Source organism: Dermochelys coriacea, chromosome 8, assembly GCF_009764565.3.
Source record: "Dermochelys coriacea isolate rDerCor1 chromosome 8, rDerCor1.pri.v4, whole genome shotgun sequence".
Classification (NCBI taxonomy): domain Eukaryota; kingdom Metazoa; phylum Chordata; order Testudines; family Dermochelyidae; genus Dermochelys; species Dermochelys coriacea.
The window spans coordinates 6,663,547-6,687,361 of NC_050075.1; the positions used below are offsets into that span (position 1 = coordinate 6,663,547).

Genomic DNA, 23,815 nt, shown 5'->3' on the forward strand with positions numbered 1-23,815 from the left:
GTCTAGGTCCTCTGGCCATGTTACTGAATCCATAATAGCAAGAGTTGTGGGAGTTCTTTCTAACCCAGTGTTAACCTGGGATCCCTGGCTAGAGCAGAGACAGATGAGCCATGTTATCTGTCTAAGGAGTTTTTCCTGCCACCTTTCAGCATCGTGTCTGGGCGCCCATAGCAATAGCAAAGACCCTAGTGGGCTTCATAGAGTCTGTGGCATTGCTCCTTTTCCAGGGTTCCTCTCTGTCTGGGTTACAGTTTGGTCTGACTGTTTGTTTCAGGTGGAGGTTTGGTGTGGAAGGGGGTGTCCATGATGTGAGGGTCAGTCTTGCTGTGGTGGGAAGGCTCCTTTGAAGCTACCTTTCAGGCTGTTTGCATGGTTTGGTGAAATAGCATCCAACTTGGCTGATGTCTGGTCATGCCAGACAAGGAACAGCAGCGGTGCACTCGATCCCACTCCGACTAGCTAATGACAAAACTCCCATTGACTCCCTTGGGTAGCACGCGGCTAAACCAGGCCATATTGAAATATGGATTGACTAACATGGTTTCAGCGCAAGCATGGACAGGGTCATAGCTGCTTCCCTCTCCTTGTGCTGAGCAATAGCATGAGTGGAGAATATGTGTGAACAATAGCACAGTGTGTCAGTTAAAGGAGAAGGGTAACAGAACGTGTGGGGCAGCTGTTGTGTGTGTAACAGCAGAGACCAAATCGGGGGAAATGCCCCTGGAGGGAGTCTCTTTTGATCTATTTAACTTTGATCTATTTAATAACGTAAAATCCGAAAGCCCTGTGCTTATATCACAGCCCGATGGTACTTAAGTGTCATTCCTTAGTGCACTGCCATTCAGAGACCTCTGCCTAACTGGGATTATAGTAGGTCCGCAGACCCCCTACTGTACACACACAGAATAAAAAGACGGCCCCTGCCCCAAAGACCTTACAATTTATCTATGCCTATGTCCATTATATGTTGAAGGTCATTTATATCTTAACTGGGACATGCTGCAAGCCACCTGATGTCTCTTGAGCCACCTGGACCTGCCTCTTGTCATCTGAAGAAGGCTCTATGCCTCTGGTTTATCTGAAATATGTGCAAAGAGAAATCATCCTCGGCTCAACTGCTCAGTTGGCTGTATGACAACTATCCACAGAGGGTTCTCTTTCAGAATCTTTTTCCTCCCTCCCTCCCATCACTAGAAGATTTCATTAATGGACTAGTCATCATGGCAATATGTCAGCATGAAACACATGAATAATCTGTGCTGTCTCACTCAATCCTTTTTTCCCCCATGAGCTTCCATGAGAACCCATATCAGTCTGAAAACCTTCATTCAAAGGTGCGTCCTGTTTTTGAGCAGAAACTTCAGCGTTCTTCATGCCTTCAAATTTCCAATTTCCCTTTGGGCTGAGACCAATTTGCACACAGAAATGTAAATTTCCACAACATTTCAAAACAAAACCACTTGTTTCACAAGAGGGGTTTCACAAGGAACAAAAATTCTGGTGGGTGCAAAATGGCCTGAAATGAAATTGAGAAGATTTTTCACATGCAAATATTCACAACAAAATTGTGCCCACTTATGCACGTTCCCCAGCAAATACTCTTCACGTAGGGGCAGGATCCGGTGTCATTACTGATGATGAGAAGTACCTTACAGTGAGTTGCTCTGCTGATTTCAGCAGGGCTACTGATGCAGGCAGGAGCCTCTCAACATGGGTAATGCCAGCAGAATCTAGCCTGAACTGGTAACCTGCGTAGGAAAAGAATATTTAACTTGACTTGTCCATGGATCACTCGCATCTCCCAGGTCTGGCTGGCCAACAAGAAAAATAGTTGCCCTGATTTTATTTGTAGCCACTATAAATTAATTATTTTCGTTGTTTAACATAGGCACCAGCTACCACGGAGCTTGCTAAGAACTCCTAAGTAAGGCGATAAGTTGTAGCTTTTGTACTCTACCTGTGCATGCAGCCAGCCATCTGTGACCAAATGTGTTGCACAGTGCAATCTCCATTGACACAGCGAGTGGGGTTCAGCTTGGGCCATGAGCAAAGGAGACTCTTGCTGCTCTTCCCACTGCTCAAAAACAAGGGAGGCTCCAGTATCCCTTCGCTCCTTCAAGACGAGCTGCGGCTCTGATCTGATTGCTAGAAACAGACTGTACTGATCCACAAAGACTGACTAGAACATCTGAACACAAATGGGCCACAACCTTCCTTGAGAATGCCACCTAATGGCTGCTGCCTGTTGCCCATGCTGCACTGCAGGGCGGAGTGTACATAGAATTAGCTGGGCCCTCTCTGCACAAAGCCCCTGGGCAGAGCAATAGGAAGAACTGAGCAAAGCATAGAGCCAGGAGGGCAAATCCTCCATTTCATTTGCCGTTCAGTGGCATTTACAAGAGACCTGAGACTGGGGATGACCAGAGAGCAAGTGTGAAAAATCGGGATGAGGCAGGGCGGGGGGGAGGGGGTAATAGGTGCCTATATAAGAAAAAGCCCCAAATATCGGGACTGACCCTATAAAATCAGGATCTCTGGCTGCCCAACCTGAGACAAGGGGCTAGTGCTCGTTTTCAGCTTCTGTGTCAGTCAGTGGCCCTCTCAGATATTTAAGTGCAGGTCAGTGACTTATCCAAGGAACACAACTAATTAAACTTTAACGGTCCAGATCCAATTTGGGGCTGGGCTGAGCTGCCAGAGAATAGGGTTTTTCGTACCTGGATTGTAACTATAGGTTTACATAGCAAATTTCCCTTAACTGCAGCTGGGAATTCCATCTACATCATAAGATAAGAAGAGCCAGACAGGGTCAGACCAAATTGTCCATATCCATCTTGTCCGTATCCTGTCTTCCGACAATGACCAATGCCAGGTGCCCCAGAGGGAATGAACAGAACAGGGAATCATCAAGTGATCCATCCCCTATCACCCATTCCCAGTTTCTGGCAAACAGAGGCTAGGGACACCATCCCTGCCTATCCTGGGTAATAGCCATTGATGGACCTATCCTCCATGAACTTATCTAGCTCTTTTTTGAACCCTGTTATAGTCTTGGCCTTCACAACATCCTCTGGCAAGGAGTTCCCACAGGCTGATTGTGCGTCATGTGAAGAAATACTTCCTTTTGTTTGTTTTAAACCTGCTGCCTATTAATTTCATTTGGTGACCCCTAGTTCTTGTGTTATGAGAAGGAGTAAATAATACTCCCTTATTTACTTTCTCTACACCAGTCATGATTTTATAGACCTTTATCATATCCCCCCTTAGTCGTCTCTTTTCCAAGCTGAAAAGTCCCAATCTTATTAATCTCTCTTCACAGGGCAGCTGTTCCATACTCCTAATCATTTTTGTTGCCCTTCTCTGAACCTTTTCCAATTCCAATATATCTTTTTTGAGATGGGGTGACCACACCTGCACGCAGTATTCAAGATGTGGGATTAATATTGAGGCAACATGATATTTTCTGTCTTATTATTGATCCCTTTCCTAATGACTCCCAACATTCTGTTTGCGTTTTGGATTGTCATTGCACATTGAGTGGATGTCTTCAGAGAGCTCTCCACAATGACTCCCAGTTCTCTCTCTTGAGTGGTAACAGCTAATTTAGACCCCATCATTTTATATGTATAGTTGGGATTATGTTTTCCAACGTGCATTACTTTGCATTTATCAACATTGAATTTCATCTGCCATTTTGTTGCCCAGTCACCCAGTTCTGAGAGAACTGTCCCCTTGAGAATCCCCTTTTGCTGGTCCTCCTCTGTCTATTTAGTGCCTGATCCTATAAGCTGTATGGACTGTTTCAGGTTTGTACAGGCTGCATGGGTTAGTGAAGCACGTAGGGATGGGCCTCTAGGTCACAGACTTCTTAAGGGAGGGACTTCTCTTTCCAAATTGGCCAGGTTCCCACACTCACCCCAAGGCTCCCAGTGCCACCTTAGGAGCTCCTGGCCCAGCCATCCTCCACACCCCAGGGGCTCCACCCACAGGGGCCTCTAAGCCAGGCCCCCTGTCCAATCCCCATGGACACTGATCAGGCAAGGGGCATAACTTGTGCCAATTAAGGCGCTTCTGGCTAGGCCACATCTCCACTCCCATGCTCACCTATGGCCAGGGGTGAAAGTAACTTAAAGGACTTACCGGTACACCGGAGTCCTATACAGGGGAGCAGGGCCTCAACAGGAAGGGGTGGGACCTCAACCAGAAGAGGAATCCCTGGACCCTTTAAATTGAGATTTAAAGGGCCCAGGGCTCTGGCTGCAGTAGCAGTGGCTGGGAGCCCCGGGCCCTTTAAATAACCAGCCTGGGGAAGCCGGTAGTGTCAGCGATGTACCCGCTCCTGCCAGTACACTGTACCGAACCGGACCGGCTTACTTTCACCTCTGCCTGTGGCATTACAGAAACAATCAAATAAATAGCAATAATAATACTCCCTGTATGGGCAGGGTAATTAATGGGTGACCTTGTGACTTACCAACTTCAGAGGCTAATATTTACTGGCTGAGGGTACATCTACACAGCCGGTGCAACTCCCAGCTTGGGTAGACATGCTCACCCTGCCAGCTCTGCCTGAGCTAGTGACTAAAGCAGCTGCCATGGCAGTATGGGCGCTGCTGCCCGTATTCATACCGAGGGTCTCGGATGGAGGGGCACTCAAGAGGCTCGCATGAGCTGCCACCCTGTTACTTGTGGCAGGCTTGCTCAAGCAGGTCTAGTGTGTGTACATCTTTCCGAGCAGGGACTTACACCGATCAGCAGCAGGGTACGCAAAGACTATCCGCCCCATCGCTCCCTGGCAATCCACACTGCAGATGCCCTGTCAGCAGCCATCGGAGCTAAGGGTTAAAGATGCACAAAGTACTGGTATGATCTGTCCTTTGTACTGTCTCTGCCAGAATGAGATTATGGTCCCACAACACTCCCGTTGCCTGCAGGGACAGGCCAGGAACAAGGCTGGTTTTTCGTTAAGATGCTGGGTTGGGAATCAGGCTGTCGGGGCCAAAGTTTTCAAAGCTGGATGGCGAAAGTTAGGTCCCTCACACTATCCTTAGCCATCTAAACAAATGGCCTGACTTTCCAAGGTCATGGACAGGATCTCTCTCTGGGGTTCATTTCTTCCGCCTTCGTGTTCTCACCCTTCTGGATCTGGGACGAAGAGGCACTGAGTGCCTTCCACATCTAGTCAACACTTGGTCGGAGCGGGGCCCTAAGAGAATAGGCTTTGGCTTCGGTAAGAAAAGTTCAAGTTTTAAACTTGTGCCAGGGCAGGGGGGGAGCCATTTACTGATAAAAACTGATGGGGAAACAATCTTCCTCTCCATGGTCTATTTCCCTTCCGACTCCACTGCATCTGATCCCGAGCAAACTCCATCCCCCCACCCCCTCCGGCCACCCCCGCAAAAGGGAAAACTCAAGTGAACGTTGCGCCTCCTACACAAACATTTTTGGCAGGCGCTGGCGGCATTCGTGCTGCCAATCCCAGTGAGAGGGGCCTGACGAGAGCCTCCCGTATGACAGTCCCATCTGTTGGGGGAAAGCACGCGGCTTGCCAGCACAGCTCGACGTGTCCAAGCCACCCCCAGCCTCACTCGGCCCTCCAACCTTCCAGGAGGGAGGCTGGCTTGGGCCGCGTTCATGACTCAGGATGTTTTGAGGGAGGCTGGAGTGGCCGTCTGGCGATGGACAAGGCTTCGAGGGGTCCATACATTGCTCCTAAAAGTGGCCATAATGTGCCCAGGAGCTAAGGGGCACATCTGCAAAGCGCTCAGTGAGTGTCATCAGGCTCACCCTTGTGACACCCCTGTGACAGCCAGCAGGTGACAGGAATGGCATGAAGTGTTCAGGGCTGAATAGCCCCACAGCGTGGGTCCCTCCTGCAGAGGGCACAGGAATTGGCGGGCGTAAGTTGGCACTGCCAAAATTGCCTACCCCTTGCTCCGTCAGGAGTGGCTGAGTTTGGCTGCCAGCTTGTAGGGCTGGCGGGGGCTGGCAGATCCCCCCAAGAGCCCTCAGATCTCAGGGCACCCACCTCTGCATTAACTCTGTGCCTCCATAATACCTCCTGTGTCCCTCCTCCCTCTCCTGGCAGCAAAGGCCCGATGGAGCCATGCTGCCTTGATTTCCTTTGCCACTCAGCTCCAGGTAGCCCACCACAGAGAGCAGGGCTTCAGGAAGATTATCCCTAAGTTCCAAACACCAGCTGCGCCGGGGCCAGGAGAGGTTGATTTTGGGGAGACAGAATGGTTGGCTGATGATGAACAAGGCCTTGAGGGGTCTGGCTCTCACACTGGGGGTGAGATTATCCGGGTCAAGACAGGGTCCAGTGCCTATATTGCTCCTAAAGGAGCCCGCCATTGTGTCCAGCAGCTAAGGGGCGCATCTTCCCCCCTTGTGGCCCTCCGCAGGCTGGGTCCCATAAACCAGCTACAGGAATGCACTGTCCATCTGCTGACGCCTATTGGATTTAGCACCTTTCATCCAAGGATCTCCAACCTCTTTACAAACGAGAAGCATTACTAGGTCGCAGGGAGGATGGGACTAATGTCCTTTGTATTGCAAATGTGTTAGATGAAGTGCAGAGAGAGAACAGAAGGGTGTTCTCTTTAGTGGTTAAGGCCTAGACCCTGGGGCCAGGAGACTGGCATCTGGGTCCCTGCTCTGCCTTCCTATTAAGTCACTTCTCTGTGACTCCTTTTCTGAATCTGTAAAACAAAGAGAATGGAACTGTCCTGTCATCCTCAGAAGGGTCTTGTGCAACCTGATTCAGTCCCGTTGGGATACCATGCTGAGATCCTCACAGGGAAGGCGCTGTACAAGAACAAAGCGGTATCAAGTTACTCACCCAAGGTCACGCTGCACACCAGTGGAAGGGACCCAGTCCCCAGCTCGAATCACAAGGTCAGACCATCCCTTTCTAAAATAGCCCAGCAGCTATCAATCCGGGAATTCTCATCCTTCTGTCTGCGCCAGTAGCCGTGCGCCCAGCACTGTGGCACTTGGAGCACCTCTCTTGCTCAGAAATCCCAAGCTGTGGGAATCTCGGAGACCAGCCCAGGCTGGAGTTCAGGGTGAGGGAATTGCTCCCTCCCACACCCCACTTGCATTGGGGTGAAGATCGGCCACTCCAAAATGGAACCAACATACCAAGCGGGAGCCATCCTCCAAAGAGATGGCTCAAGAGCACAATGAGAGGGGGGGCGACCCGCTAGGACTCCAGGCGCAAGGGCTGCGGGGCCTGTTTGATGCAAACTGGAGACTTTGTTACTGGGTTCTGCAACAGGCTGTCAGCAAAATGAGAGAAAGGCAAAGTGGCCAGGTTGCTTCCTCTCCTCCCCCAACCTTCCTGGGGCAAGTCCCAGGTCTGATACACCAATGAACCGTGGGGGAGGCAATGGCTCAAACAAAAGATCCCGGCAACCAGAGGGTCTTGGAGTTTAATTCCAGCTGGGTCACTGGCGTCTTCTGTGTCTTTGGCTGAGTTGTTGATTTCCTCTGGCCACGGTTCTCACAGACCAGCTAGCAAATGAACCAGAACCTCCTGGGAAAGCAAAGGCAGCCCCTGAGCTGAACAGCTGGCCAGCCAAAGGAAAGTGCATTACCTCACTAGAAGCTAGGAAGGGGCAATGCTGGCCCAGAAATGGGGACAGTGTTCCTTTAAGTGGACCAGCTGATCTCCCCAGATGCCATTCCAGGTATAGCTGTAACTGAGTGCAGTTTGGGGCAAAGCCAGCACTGATGCTGCAGCCCTGTGCCCAGACGCCTTCCATCTGTTGCGACCTCATATCAGATGCCCACCTCTCCCTGTGTTCCCGGGGGCCCGGTCAAGACGGGTTGAAATGCTGCCTGCCGCGGTGGGGCATTGCAAAGACTGCGAGCTGGACAGCTGGCCAAAGCTTCCTTCTCGGGATAAACCTGCCCAGCTCTTGGCCTTCTCCTTGTCCCGCTAATGCCTCCTAGCGCACAATGAGAATGGGCCAGCTGTGCTCCACTGAGAGCGTGGGGCCGAGACACTGGGGGCCCAGGGGGCTAGCAGGGGAGACAAGACATTCCCAGCACAGGGAATACTGAGACAGTTCCCTCCCTAGTGGGAGACTGGCCAGTTCCCTCCCTGTAGGACCTCGTCTCTGGGACAGCCCTCTCCCAGCAAGGGATGGGGGTATCTCTAGGAAAGCCCCTGCCCTGCTAGTGTGGGATGGGGTGAGGGTGTCTCTAGGATACCCCATTCCAGCGTGGGACAGGGGGATCCTTAAGTGCCCTCAGGCAGAGACTGTGGGACCTGCCTGGCCCGTGGCGATTTTATTCTTTCTCCCTGGCTTGCTGTGGTCCCAGTGAATGGGCAGGGCCAACCTGGCCCCGACAGCCTGCCCGAGACCCTGATGTCAGCGCTCTGCCCTCTGCAGTGTTTGATGCAATATGAAAAAAACCAACCGTCTCCCGTGGCTGATTTACTACCTTGGAGGAAACCAGGATGGAAAAAACATTCCAGAGCTCCTGTCCTCAGTGCGTTCCTCGCAGCGGGGACACCGCAACCTCCCACTTCCTGAGGGTGGGGGGGCACCGGTGCTGCACTGGGCAAACCACCAACACCTAGGAAGACCCCTGCCCCGCCTTGCACCATCTGAAGCATGGTAGGTTGGGGTTTGGGGATGGGGGTCAGGAGAACAGCAAGCAGCTGGAGTGGGGCTGTTTGGCAGGTGTCTTGTTAGCACCGGGCGGCATCCTTTTGATTACCTTTGCACCGGAACGGAGCTGAGGAGACGCTGCAAAAATTGGGGCGGATAGTGGGGGGTGGGAAGATTATCCGTTTAAACGTCATTCCCCTCTTGCCCCCTCCACCCACTGCTTCACTGCAGGAGCTTCCAGGCCTGTGGGCTCCAACCCAGCCCCACATTGCTGTGAGGCTTTGTCCTTTGTCCTTTCCTCCCCCACCTCAGGACTCCCTGGGATGCAGTTAGTTGAGTGAAAGGAGAAATTGGATCCTCACCAAAGTGCTAAGGCCTCTTGGGGCCTGACTGCAGCTACTCCCCACAGCCCAGTGGCAACTGCCTCTGCTGGCCCCGATGGTTGTGAGATCATGAGTCTCCTGAGCACTCAGCTAGGGGTATGGACCCAGTGGCTTCCTGGCGCTGGCTGATCCGGGGTAGCTCCCTCTGCTGACTTGGGCACTTGGCCTGGAGGTGATTAAGAAAAGGCTGATGGGGAGAAGGGGTAGGAGTGACACTGGGAGGGCGGGGGGTGCCCCATGCACAGGTTCCCCTCCCGGTGCGAGAGCTGCTCCCATTGTTCTCCCTGGGCACTTTGTGCAGCTCTGCCCTGCAGCGGGAAGAGGGCAGCTACTTTGTATTTTGCGACAAGAGGCTCCTTCCTCCCATGATCCCTCACATGCATATAGGCCACTCTGACTAAGTAACCCCTCAATAGCATCCCAGACCCACCACCCTCCCAGGCTCCAGCCTAAGCCCCAATGTCTACACACTGATTTTTCAGCCCCAGAGCCCCAGTCAGCTGACCCGGGCTAGCCACGGGGCTTTTATTTTTGTGGAGATGCACCCTGAGTGCCCTCGCTTACCCTCTCAGAGCTAAAGTGGAGTTTAAATCTTGCATCGCCGTGGTGCTAGTCTTCTGCCCAAGAGAGAATTTCACTCCTAAACCCAACCCAGATTATGCAAGGCACTGTAAAGACACATAGCGAGAGAGTCCCTGCCCTCAGGAGCTTCCAGACTAAGGAAACAAGACACACAAAGGGGCAGAGTGAAAACAAAGACACAAAGAAGCTAAGTGACTTGCCCTTGGTCCCACAGCAGGTCAGTGGCAGAGCTTGGACTAGAACTCACGTCCTACTGTTATGAAAACTATAATAGGTACATTGTGTGTGTTTATGACTGAGATGGGCTCAAATCAGGGCACTGGTTTGCTCCCGACTCCCAAATGCTGGGGAAGTTCAGCTCTGGAGCCAAATCCTGTGACTCGAGCTGAACTCTATTTTGAGCCAAAGCAGAATGCCAGATCTGGGCACCAATGAAATATGCGGAAGTTTGGACTCTCTTTAGGATCTGAACTTTGTGACTCAACATATATCTGATATAGAGGGAGAAATGGGAGTTTTGCAACATACAGCCTTGCAAAATTTATCAACTCAAGCACCTGCCCTTAGCTGGATGATTTATGAGAAAGAAAACCTCATATTTTACTCACCTGTCCAAAAAAAATGACTCAGCTGGAGCGAGGAGGATTTTGCAAGGCTGTGTACATACAGACATTCGCAAATGCCACATACAGCCATTCCTCCTCCCTCACTTTGCTCGCCCACACACTCAACCTTCTCGGCAAGGATTTAGCAGATGCTGTACGGCGGTCGGACATTACTAAGACTTCAGGACATTTATAAAACACACTTCTGAACGTGTGCTAGCATCTGATGAAGAATCATAAATAATGAAAGCCAAACCACATGTCAAATAAAGGAGCAAAGTACGTTTTGTGAGGTGGTATTCCACTTTGTTTTTTAACGTATGTTCCCAATAAAACTGGCAATATTCAGTAACTTGCAATGGGTTTCCCAATCAGCAGTGAGAATTGGCAAAGTTCTGCTCTGTCCTTAAAATCCTCGCTGCAGCTGGAAATCAGTCCCTCTTTTGGCCATATTATAACCAATGTGTCCTATTTCACAGCTGCAACATGGTAGATATGAAATATGACCTGTAAACAATGCAAAACACCCAGATAACTTGAAACGCCGACTTAAACATGACTGCAGTATGCAAAGTAAGTGCATTCAGCAAAGTGATGATTGGCAACAGAGCTGAGCAAAATTTTTCGCCTGAAACATTTTTTGGCACAAAATGCAGACACTGATATGTCACATGAATTCATATTGATTCTGGTTCATTTGGGGGAAAAAAACTTCTGGAAAAAAATTCAGAATGTTTTGTTAATATTTTGGAAATTAAACATTTTGATTTTTTTGGTTCAAAAGAACTTTTCATGTTGAAATTTCCATTAATTTTATTTTACTATTCGAAACCATTAAAAAAATTGCCAAAAGGAAACAGTGCTTTTCTAGTTCAACAAAATGTTTGGTTTGACCAGAAATAGTTTTTTTTCTGACTTTTCAATTTGCCAAACATTTTCACTTTCGATCCAACCTGAACTAGTTCCTCCTCCTTCCCCCGTGAACTTTTTGAAATAGCCAATAAATGAAAAATCCATTGTTCGTCCAGCTCTAATTGACAGTTCCTTATGAGGTCACAATCCCACCACCCAATTGCTGTTGAAAACTATCTATCTCAATATTACCTTCCCCACCTTTTCTCCCTTAAAATCAAATAGTAAACTTCAAAACCTTCTAGCGTTTTTTCTCTTTTATCAGTATTATTTGCATTATAGTGACTCCAAGTAACCTCAACTGAGATCAGAGCCCCATCATGCTAGGCACATGGTAAGGGACTGTCCCTTCCTGGAAAACCTGATAATCTAAATAGGCAAGGAGGGAGAAAGGATTCCTATCCCCCTTTAACAGCAGAGACAGGAGTTGAATGGAGATCCTTGGAGGCCTAATGCCTCTGTTTAGCCTATTGCCCAAGAACCTTACCAAGAAAAAATTGCATGAGGGCAACATTGTGCCTCACTTTAAATGTGTAACTAGAACCTGGCCTTCCAATGGCAGCTGCTACCGGTTGCTGTCTTTGTTAGGGACCTCCTGGCCTTCCCTTCCCTTCCTACCCTGAGCCTCCCTAGAGAGCAGCTTGTATCACACTGGCTCCTTACCGCCTTGCTGCGTCATCACTTTGTCCTCTCCCCATCCTGGACTTCTATCCTGTGACAAGATTGGGGCCCAATAAAGCTCTAGCAAGACAACTGGTTTTCCTCATCCATGCCAGGTACTGCATGGCTGGATGGAAGCACTCAGGGCCATGTTCCAAGGGAAGTCGAAACAACTGCCCCTGGAGCAGGTGTCTCCAAAGTGCCTGCACATGCTCGCAGATCAATTGCACTCCCGGTGGAGCAGAAACCAGCTGTTAGCTCCCTGAGAGCACACCCACCTCCCAATCCTGCCAAACCATTACTGAGAGCCAGGTGTTTCCATGGCACCTTGAGAGATGCTCCATGGGTATCTTGGTCCTTGAGGCCAGCACTCCCTTTCCTGAACAAGCCAGGAGTCACCCTCAACCAGGGCCTGCTGCTGCTGCAAGACTCTGAGTGCTCAGGTTAGGTGCTGTGTCCCTTCATCTCCCATTACTCAGTCCTTACTCAAGCAAACTTCCTTTGAAGTCAATGACCCAAACCCAGAGGGGCAGGAGCAGAGCTCCGGCAGCCCCTCTTGAAATTGCTGGGAAACAATGCGTGAGTAAAAACCTCAGCATTTGGGCCATTGACTTCTCTGGGAGCTAAGGGATACTACAGAGGTGAGATCAGATAGATACACAGACAGGCTTGGTTCCTCAGTGAGAAGACAGGGAGTTACTCTGAATTTGCAGTGTGTCCCTGAGCTCCAAATCTGGCCCATAGTGAGGTTGCTGTGTGAACCCTCTGATTATACACAGGATGGTCCCACCATATCTCGAGAAATGGAAATTACGTTTCTTCCAGCATGGGAAATCAGTCAAGCGCCATTTCATCCCAGTTCCCTCTCAGGCACTAACTATCCTGGGGGGCTTCATTCCGCTAGCCTTGAAACGGGGAAGCTAGTTTGAACATATCCCGTTTTGTGAGTGACACAGGCGTGATGATGCAATCTGGCCTGGTCATTGTAATAAGCAACTCTGGTGGTTTCCTACTGCTCTCCCGAGCACTGTCATATCCTGAGCAGTCGGGAGACGTTTCCACTGCCAGAGGGATAGCATGACAACCTGAGCACGCCCACCCTAATAGCAGGACTGTGAAGCTCTAACAGTAGCAAAATCTCCCTGTGAGACAGATCTTCTTCGAGAGCAAGATCTAATCTAATACTCTTGCATTTCAAAGCCAATGCGAGGGATTTCAAATAAATACATTGTGTTTGGTGACAGATGCGGGGGCTGTGGTGGTGATGACTGGTATGAAATATTTTCACCTTGAAAGGGAAGTTTCAGAAACGCCTGGACATGTTTGTAACCATGGGGAGAACTCTGCAGAAGGCAGTTTTACCGTCTGTCCAGTCAGGTACGGAATCTGAAAGTTCTGTAGCAAGCGGGGGGGGTGTGTTTGTGTGTGTGTGTGTCAGTCTGGATCCAGTTCTTGCAAAATGCCTGTGCAATAGAAAGAAACACACTGAGGGCATATTCAAGCCAGTCCAAACAGCCCCCTGCCTATCAGTTCACGCCTGAATTTTCTGTTTTCTTTAGTATCCTCCTTTCCTGCCCTCTTTAATCCCTTCCGTGCAGGACACTCTGTAGGCGGACCAGCTCTGCGAATGATACCCCTTATGTACTCCAGCTCCCTCAGGAACCAATAGATGTTCTGTGGTCCCAGGACGGCATTAGCAAGGACTAAGGCTTAAAACTTTCTCTGCCTATCTGCCCCTATGGAGGTGCCTTCCTCCCCAGCACCAGCCTCAGTGAGCCTCATCAGGCTCTGCATCCCACTTGCCTGCCCCCAGTCTAAGTCTTGCTTTCTCTACATACCTATTTCTTTCCCATCTCCCCCCTCCCTGCTCCGGCTTCCTGCCTTGGCTTTTTATATGAGCTTCCAGCACCTCTACCAACTCCTCTGTTGGTCCCCAATACAGCGCCCCCTGCTGGCCATCTGAGATTTCCCACTCTGCACTGGAGGGAAGTAGCAGTATCCTGAGCTGAATGCCAACAGGGGGGCATGTGGGTGACACCTGCAGTTGCAATCCCTCACCTGTTCACTTCCATCGCTTGCATTTGGAGGAGGGGAGGGGAAGCCCTGCCTCTGCATCCTATGCTCCTACAACACAGAACCAGCAGGGCCAAACCCTGAAGCTCTTACTCAGGCAAATCTCCTGTTGGACCAGATCCTGAAAGTGCGCTGAGCACGTGCCAATCCCACTGATGCCAAGGGGTGCTGTCTCTGCGGAAGCAGCTCAGGATTTGGGGAAGGAAGAAAGGAGGATTTCTACTCCCCGGGAAGTGATGGGAGCCCCACGGCTTCAGCCATTTAAACCAAGACTGGACCAAGCACTGGTGAACGCTGTGCAGGGAAGAGCCCTGCACTAGCAAGGGGATGGACTGGGTAGCCCAATGGTCTTTGCCACCTCTCCTGTGGCATCAGCAAGGAATGGAGACATCTCCCTTTGAAGGCAGCCTGTGATGGTCCGGTGATGTGACAGGAGGATAGGACTCTCCCATCGTATTGCAGTAGCAATTCTACCGCATGGTATTTCTCATTCTCTTGTTTTATCTCATTCCCTTTCCTCCTTCCCTAGCCTCTGCCTTTGTCCCCCCACCACTCCAGAGAGACATGACACCTCCTGGCAGCCTGGATGCACCCAGGGAAAGGTTACATATTCTGCTGGATTCTGAAGTGGGAGGAAGGGCCTTTCGCAGTTGGGATAGATATTGACACCTTCACACATCCAAGATCTGGCGGGGGGGGGGGAGGAAGAGGAGCCACAGATAATCCATCGGAAGAGGAGCCACAGATAATCCATCGGCTGCATTTACTTCACCCTCCTTGGATGGGAGGGTGTCCATATCTGGAGAGACTGGCAGCTGGGAGCATTTTTTACAGTGACAAAGACTGATCAGTGGGCCCCACGGGACAGCTGGGCCTCTCTACCAGCCCCCCCCTTCTGCGTAGTCACAGAAATGACCATGTTCCCCACAGGAAAAAGAAAGGGGAGCTGGTGGGGAGAAGGGGATCAGCTCACCCTCTCCAGCCTGCCCACAGGGTCAGTTTTATTTCTCCGGTGGCCTCAGACAGCGGAACCCAGAGTCCTTCTGCCCAGGGCTACACTGATTGGCTTCTCCTGGACCATCTGATATCGCTCTACCTTATTGCCCACCCCCTGGGTAATGAAAGGGATATTGTTCAGGGCAGGAGGGGGCTCACGCATCCTTCCCTGCAGTAGGTAGGCGGTAACTCCTTGCAGTTGCACATCCTCAGAGCTAAGCCCTGAGCGCATACACGGATACCAAAAGCTGGACCTGGCCAGCATCCCTCAGCCCAGCTAAGACAGTCCAGCTCCACGGACAGTGTTTACAACTCACAGCCAGCTGCTGTGCCAGGGAGGAACGGGCAGTTGCATTTAGAGGGGCAGGAGGGAATGCCCTGCCTCAGCCTGCAACCTGAACTCCAAGGAGTAGCACCAGCTGGGCGCTATTTATAAATGGAAGAAGTTTCCGCAGTATCATTATTACTCTGATATCACACTGTGCTTTCTCTTTCCCTTTCCCTTCTTTCTTCTGCTCCTTCTCCCTTTCCTACTTTCCTTCTTCAGCAGGAAAATACAAAACATCTGATCGCCATGTGGTTTCCTCACCCTCTGTCTGCTCATCCAGAGCCAACCCTCAACCTCCTGCCTCATGTATTCGCCATCTCCCGACCCCTACCCTACTCACTTACCTGCTTCTGGAGAGCGAGGGCCCCAAGGCAGGGTGGGCACTGCCAGTCTTAGAATCTTCCTTCCCTGGCCACTTCATCCTGCATCTCACAGAGCAACTGGGTCTCCTCTGTCTCCCTCCGTTGCCTGAGCAGGAACGGAGGAGGGCAGGGTGAAAAGGGGGGAGAGGGGAGGAGGAGAGGGAGGAAGGGAGGGGGGGAGAGGAAACTTTAATAGCACAGAGCCCCTTTTGTTTCCAGCATATGGTATATTTCGGACATACTGAAGGCATTAGACACCTATATGAAAGTGCTTACACTGGAATATAAATGCAGCCCGTATCCAGCTCTCCAGGAAAGCATTCCATCAGGGATCTGGAGCCTGGCAAAATCCAAACAGAAAAGGAAAAACGGGCAGCTTCCAAAGACCTCAAGGTTTCTCTTTCACCTGGACAGTCCTTCCAAGCTCTCTGGGGATGTTCTCCGCTGATCCAAATGACTGATTACTTTTAGCAGAGACGTTGCTCCCAAAGAGTAAAAGATCTGGAGAATTCCAAAGCAAAAGGGCCCCTGTCACAGACAGTGACCATTGAATTACAGGGAGAGGTTGGAGTTTGGTTGTCTCACAGGGGCACTTGCAGAGTGAGCCAAACCCAAAGAGTGCAGGCAAAGCGTGACAAGTGGTGGTAGTGGGGCTGTGGTGGCAGCAGGGGGACTATGTAATGTTGGTGCCAAAGGAAAGGAAGCTTCCCTGTTACATCCATTTGTCTCAAAAGCCCTGGTGGACTCTCCAGAGGCTGTGTCAAATGACTTGCAGATCTCAACAGCTCTAGTCACTCAGCTGATCCCATAGGGAGGGGAGGAGGCAGAAGGGTGATGACATATCTGCCGCTGGCCTAAAACAATTTATATACAAGTCTGGAGTCACGGACCAAGTGGCAAAACCTTCCGTGCTGCCCTCTCTTGCCCAGCAGGCTGTAGGGGAGAGCTGGGCCATACACAGACCTGGCAACCACTCCTTACAGCCTGCTGGAGACTAGCATCCAAATGAGCACTGATGAGATTCCTTGACCTGCTCAGAGCCACTTGGCATCTCATGGGAAAGGCCAAAAACACATTTGGGAGTAGACGTTTATTCTGTTCACACATTGTCTTCCCCCCCTTTCCTCCTCCTCTTGATCTTTCTAACTCGCCTGGAGACCATGGGGTGGTGGAGGGAGGATCTGGATTCTGCAGCTGCTGCATGCACACAACTCCCGTGGCGCTCAGCGGGGCTGTTCATGCCCATGTGAGTGAAGCTCAGGATCTTTGTGGCTTAGGAATTTGCCTGCATCTGCCTCTTCGTCATTAGGGCTGTCCTCTATGAGCTCAACATAGAGAAGGATGGTTCTGTGGCTGAGACAGGGGGCTGGGACTCAGGAGACCCAGCTTCAAGTCCCTGCTCTGCCACAGACTTCAAGTGTGACCTTGGGCAAGTCACTTCATCTCTTTGTGCCTCAGTCCCCATTGGTACAATGGGATAATACTTTCTTTCCCCCTATGTCTGTGATCAATTGCAGCTGTGAGCTTTTTGGGGCAGAGAACATCTCTTGCTTTGTATTCATACAATGGCCTCATTTGGAGCCTCTAGGTGCTACCATGATACAACCAATAATAATAATAATAATAAATAATAATCTATTTCTACAGTAACCACTGGAGATGTTAAAGGGGGCTGGGAGGAGTTCATTCATTCTGCAGTGCCAGGTATGTCTACACGGCACCCTAAACCCAGGCTCTGACTCAGGTTTGAGCCCTGGCCACTCTTCTATCCACATACAAATCAGCAGCACTGCGATGGGTACCCGCATGGCCCCACAGTATGCCAACATTTTTATGGCTGACTTAGAACAACGCTTCCTCAGCTCTCGTCCCCTAATGCCCCTACTCTACTTGCGCTACATTGATGACATCTTCATCATCTGGACCCATGGAAAAGAAGCCCTTGAGGAATTCCACCATGATTTCAAAAATTTCCATCCCACCATCAACCTCAGCCTGGACCAGTCCACACAAGAGATCCACTTCCTGGATACTACGGTGCTAGTAAGCAATGGTCACATAAACACCACCCTATACCGGAAACCTACTGACCGCTATTCCTACCTACATGCCTACAGCTTTCACCCAGATCACACCATACGATCCATTGTCTACAGCCAAGCTCTACGATACAACCGCATTTGGTCCAACCCCTCAGACAGAGACAAACACCTACAAGACCTCTATCAATGTTCTTACAACTACAATACCTACCTGCTGAAGTGAAGAAACAGATTGACAGAGCCAGAAGGGTACCCAGAAGTCACCTACTACAGGACAGGCCCAACAAAGAAAATAACAGAACACCATTAGCCATCACCTTCAGCCCCCAACTAAAACCTCTCCAACGCATCATCAAAGATCTACAGCCTATCCTGAAGGACGACCCATCACTCTCACAGATCTTGGGAGACAGGCCAGTCCTTGCTTACACACAGCCCCCCAACCTGAAGCAAATACTCACCAGCAACCACACACCACACAACAAAAACACCAACCCAGGAACCTATCCTTGCAACAAAGCCCGTTGCCAACTGTGTCCACATATCTATTCAGGGGACGCCATCATAGGGCCTAATTACATCAACCACACTATCAGAGGCTCGTTCACCTGCACATCTACCAATGTGATATATGCCATCATGTGCCAGCAATGCCTCTCTGCCATGTACATTGGTCAAACTGGACAGTATCTATGTAAAAGAATGAATGGACACAAATCAGATGTCAAGAATTATAACATTCAAAAACCAGTCGGAGAACACTTCAATCTCTCTGGTCACTCGATTACAGACCTGAGAGTGGCTATTCTTCAACAAAAAAACTTCAAAAACAGACTCCAAGGAGAGACTGCTGAATTGGAATTAATTTGCAAACTGGCTACAATTAACTTAGGCTTGAATAGAGACTGGGAGTGGATGGGTCATTACACAAAGTAAAACTATTTCCACATGTTATTTCTCCCCCACTCCCCACTGTTCCTCAGAAGTTTTTATCAACTGCTGGAAATGGCCCACCTTGATTATCACCACAAAAGGTTTTCTTCCTCCCCGTGCCCCCCCACCTGCTGGTAGTAGCTCATCTTAAGTAATCACTCTCCTTACAGTGTGTATAGTAACACCCATTGTTTCATGTTCTCTGTGTGTGTATATAAATCTCCCCACTGTATTTTCTACTGCATGCATCCGATGAAGTCAGCTGTAGCTCACGAAAGCTTATGCTCAAATAAATGTGTTAGTCTCTAAAGTGCCACAAGTCCTCCTGTTCTTTTCACACAAATCAGGATAGCTTAAGTCAGCAAGCACTCAGGATGTGGGACCTAGGGCCCTGGTAGAGGGTGGATCAGAGCCCGAGTCCCCACTGAGACTTGGGTCCAAGCCCTGGCATTTTGCAGTGCGGCTGCAGGTCAAGCCGCAGACCTGAGTCAGAAGTCTCTGTAGTGCAGCATGGATGTGTTGGCACGGCTGTAAGACCCGGGTCCAGCCATTGTGAGCCCAGGTTTAGAATGCAGTGTGGACACTCAAGCGTGGGCTTGGGAACACACGCTCGGGTCCCCCAGACTTGGGCTTAGCGCACAGTGCAGACTGGCCCTCCGAAGCCAGAGTTCCCAGTGTCAAAGTGCTTCTCTGGTGCTGAATTATTTCGGTCTAGTCACTGGGGGGGAAGAGTGAGCAGTTCGGAGGAGGTAGCTAATTGAATAGGCTGTTTACACACCAATAGCTTGCTAATCAGCAATCAACAGGCAAGGAGCTGAGAGATAGCACAGCCCAGGGCAATGGGAAAACACACACTACCTGATTCCGTTGTTTGACTCTGTGTGGTGCGCTAACACAGCGGGGCTGGTGTGCCACTTAGGGTTCAAATGTGACCCACAGAATCACGCAAAGCAATGCCCAGGAACCTTCCCCTTCAGCACAGAGGGCTGCCCAGTGCAGAGGCCAGAGGTTCCAATAGGAAACGCCCCAGCTCACGCCGAGCAGCAGGTGCGGGCAGTGCAGACTGGTGGTGCCGGAACGCCATGCTCCGGGAACCAGTGCATGCTGGGATCTGGTAGGAAGACATGGATGGCTGCAGTCTGCCCCAGTTCATACGAACGAGGCGCACGCCCTGGGCTCCTGGCAAATGGCCAGCATGGACCTTATATGGACAAACCTGGATATGACCATGCCAGTGTCAGCTCAAGGCTTCCACCCTGTCCCCCTGGCTGCCAAACCAACACCTAGCCAAAGGGGCACAAAACCAATTCAGTTTCCACCCGCAGTGCAGCAGGGCTCCCCTCTGCGCCAGTGACTGCTCCAGAGTCCAAAACAGGGCGCCTCTCCCCCAGCATTCATACCTGTGGCTAGGGCCAGGGAAAAGGCATTGAAATGAGAACATCCTGATGAGCTCTGTGACTGGACTCAGATGAAAGAGCATGTTGTCCCCTCTCCAGAACTGCAGCAAACTTCCAAATCCCAATACTTCAGCAAGACAAGCGATGGCCACAAGCCACGCGCACTGGGCAGGCTGCGTGGTTAATTGGCACTTTGTCCAGCGGTGAGCCCGTCGCACTCCAATTTGAAGTAAAAAAAAGCAGCCAGTAAAAAGCCTTTATAGCTCTTCAGAGCTCATAAACCTGCAGGGCTCTAGCAAGGGGCCACTTGATTGGGGGCAGCCAGGAAAATCGATTGCAGATTTTGGTAAGTTAAACATTACAGCATTGCAAGCCCCGAAGCCTGGTTAGCTGAGTGGACCCCCAGTGGCAGAAATTAAACAAGGGAAGCTTTATGGGTGCGGGGGCGGGAAGGAGCACTCTTGTTTTCTCTCCTCCCATGCCCCATTCTCATTTTCTCCCTTGGCTAAGGTACTGCAGACTTGTGAGGGGGGTTTAGAGAATATATGCAGTGTGCAGAACACATCTCTGGCAAAGCAGATCCTATAGGAGGACAAAAAGAAAAGGAGTACTTGTGGCACCTTAGAGACTAACAAATTTATTTCAGCATAAGCTACAGCTCACGTCATCGGATGCAACATGAAAGCTTATGCTCAAATAAATTTGTTAGTCTCTAAGATGCCACAAGTACTCCTTTTCTTTTTGCGAATACAGACTAACACGGCTGCTACTCTGAAACCTTATATAGGAGGACAATCACTCTGTTTGCCATCTAACCCTAATAAAACTCCTCAGGTGTTGTGCCCTGAAGGGACACTCCCCCACACAACAGGAGATACACAAAATTGCACGTATAGACCATGTTTTCAGAAGCTGCCCGCATCGCCTTTGTCTTCTGTGATTTCCTCTAACTTTTTCCATTGGGTTGTATCCCTTAAAGAGACTGGATGCTCTGGTTTAATTGGGACCATCCTGATGTTTCCATCTGATAGCTTGGTGGCCTAAGGACCATTTCATCTCATCAGTCAAAGCACCTGGGTGCTTGTTTGTTTTTTAATAGCTACAGAATGTTTGTTCCAGCCGCCCTGATGTGCAATGGGTGCACAAAGCGCCTCCCAAGCATGTGTCACACCACCCATTGTTCAAGGCCAAAGTTTGGCCGGGCAACAACTTGCAATGTGAGCCCGAGGGGGCAGTGACCCAGCCTCCTCAGTGTAAAACCCCTGCAGGGGTCAAGAATCAAGGCTGAAGGGGGAGGGCACCTGGCTGCTACCAGAGCCATACAGAGGAGGGAACTGAGGACACTGGAGTGCAGGGGAAAGAGTCTGAGCTCAGACACCACTTTGCTGTTCCAAGTGGCACTTTCCTGACCCAGGTGGGGCAGCCAGAATACAGAGCACTCCAATATTCGGTGACCCTAAGAAACATTGCCACAAAAATGCTCCGGTTTTGGATTATGAAAGTAGGGTCACTTGAGCACCCCAGAGCTTCATGCTCATCCAGCTGGTCTGTCTCCTCTGGAATCTCCTCCCATAACCCCCAATCCCAGTGGTTCTCAAACCATGGTCCACAAAGCAATTCCAAGTGGAGCTGCGTGCGTCCACCACAATGGGGAGACATCTATCAGTCTTCAAGCAGCTTCCTGCCAGTGGTATCCTAGCCCTGAAATCTTAGGCTTCCCACAACGCAGTTGAACTAATGCCCCAGCCCACTCCCTGCACACTACATGGCTATTTCATGCCTTTCTTTACTAAGTGTTTCTTTGCTGTGAAATTAGCCAATGCGTACGCCTGGTCACAAGTTTTCCATCTAAACTTATTTTTTTTAAATGGAAAATTGGGTTTTTGTCAAAACAAATATTGCCATAGGAAGTGTCTGCTTTCCTTGAAAATGTCTGATTTTCCGTCAGAAAACCATAAACCTAAAAACTGAACATTTTGGCTTTGGCAGTATTTAGATAAACTTTTTCCAGTTTTTAGGCAATTTTTTTTTTTTTGGTTTTCAGCAGTTCTCAGGTGAAAATTTTGTGGGCTTTGGCAGTTTTCAGGCAAAAACTTTTGGGTTTGGAGTGCTTGGTTTTTTGAGAAAAAGGCAGAATTTTCCAATGGGAAAAAAAAAACAATTTTCCAAACATCTCTATTCACTCGTGATCAGATTTGATGAGAAGACAAAGGTGCAGGGGAACCAAACCCAGGAGAAGAGAGCTAAACTGCAAAGCAACCTGGAGAGATGAGAGCAGTGAGGTCTTGACAGACCAGTTTAAGTCTCAGTATAAGTAAATGTGATATCCTACACCCAACGAGAGGAAATCGGCAGCATGGATTCAAGCAGCCACACCTGTTCCATTAATCACCCTCCAGTTTCCTAGTATCACTTTCTAAGTAAGCCAAGCACTAGAAGATGTGGAGTTCAGAATGCGACATATCCACAAGTGGATCTCTTCATTGAGTAGTCCACAATCTGACCATGTAGGAGCACGATGACTCCACCTTACCTCCTTGTAGGCAGTCGTGACCTATTGCACCATTAAGTTGCTGCTCTTGTTCTTTGCTGAATGTATAGATCTCAGTCTCTTTGTTTGGCCTGTTCCAGATCGCTCTTTGGATGCATTTATTGATGGTATGACAGCATCACAAGCTATAGAATTGATCTCTCCCTCTTGTGTTCCTCTTTCTCACCCCCTCCCTCTGAGCCCCCTGCCAAGCTGTCTCTTTCCCCTCCCCACACTGTAACAGCATTCTAGCTGCTGACAAAGGACATTTAATTATTCCCAACTGGAGGTGAGTCAGAAACATACATTGCTCAAGTTCTAGGGCACTGAGCAGTATTTCTGCTTTAGAGACTGGGGCTCAAACTCAAGGATGGCTCAGAAGTGAAAAGGCGCTGGGTGGTCTCTCGCCCAACTCTCCATTCATGTGTACTGCAGAACTACCCCATCACTGGGTTTGATTGGCAGTTTCTGATTAAGAAGGAGAGGCCCAGGATTTAAACAGGATGGGTGGCTGCGGGTCAGGATTAAGGTGCATTGGCAGAGCTGGAGGGTGGGTCCCAGGATTGGAGCAGCAGGGGGGTACTGCAAGCTAGGAGGGAGGAGCATTGACAGAATTGTGCACCAGAGCAATTGTATAACCATAGCGCACCAAGATGTCATTTTTACAACTGACTTCCCCTTTAAGGGCTTGATCCCACTGTTGTTGAAATTGATTGGCTTATTACCATTCAATGGGTGCAGGCTCAGTCCCTAAATCCTGACTGTTGTTCAGTTTCCTATGATTTTATTCCTTTTCTTTGTCTCTTACACTATACTCTTGGGAAGGCAGAAAAGGGAAGATAACACAGAAAGGCCCCAGTGGCCAGGCCTGAGCAGGAACATGAGAGAAGAGCATCGCCGCAGAGCACCAGCCAGAACTGGGAGCGTGTAGACAGCTATATCAAATGTGCAGCTTTGTTTATCGCACTGGGAGCTGTTGGGGACGATTATGTAAATATATATTTTACAGATGTTCTAACCACATAGTATTTATGCAGTCGAGAGTAACAGCACTTCCCGCTGCCATAGATACAGCTTGTCATGTCAACAGGGTCCAACCATCTGCTTGGGGAGTCTGTGGACGTTCAAGGGCTTTATGGCTCATCAAAGCAGCCGCACAATAAGCATGCCTTTTGGAGCAAGCCCCGTGAGAAGACAGCGGGAGTCCCTGAAGACAGCGGTTGGATGAATCTTTTGCATGAAGCCAAGAGGAGCACCATGGAGGGATGCCAGGGCTCAGATAGAGTTCCGAGGCTGCTTTGCACCGTTCACATGTCAGATGCATGTAAGCGTGTCGTGTGGCATTAGCTCTTTACACAACAAACATAATATGAAGGAATCTCATGGCCAAA

At 49.9% G+C, this 23,815-nt stretch overlaps 1 protein-coding gene across 1 annotated transcript in view; it reads right to left on the minus strand.

Annotated features, from left to right (window-relative positions):
* SYNPO (synaptopodin) overlaps nt 1-15,625 on the minus strand; it is a 59,684-nt gene extending 44,059 nt beyond the window's left edge. Inside the window, exon 1 of the mRNA XM_038414746.2 lies at nt 15,505-15,625. The gene's annotated coding sequence lies outside the window, so the exon portion shown is untranslated. The remainder of the gene's footprint in view (nt 1-15,504) is intronic.
* Between the last annotated feature and the right edge of the window lie 8,190 nt (nt 15,626-23,815).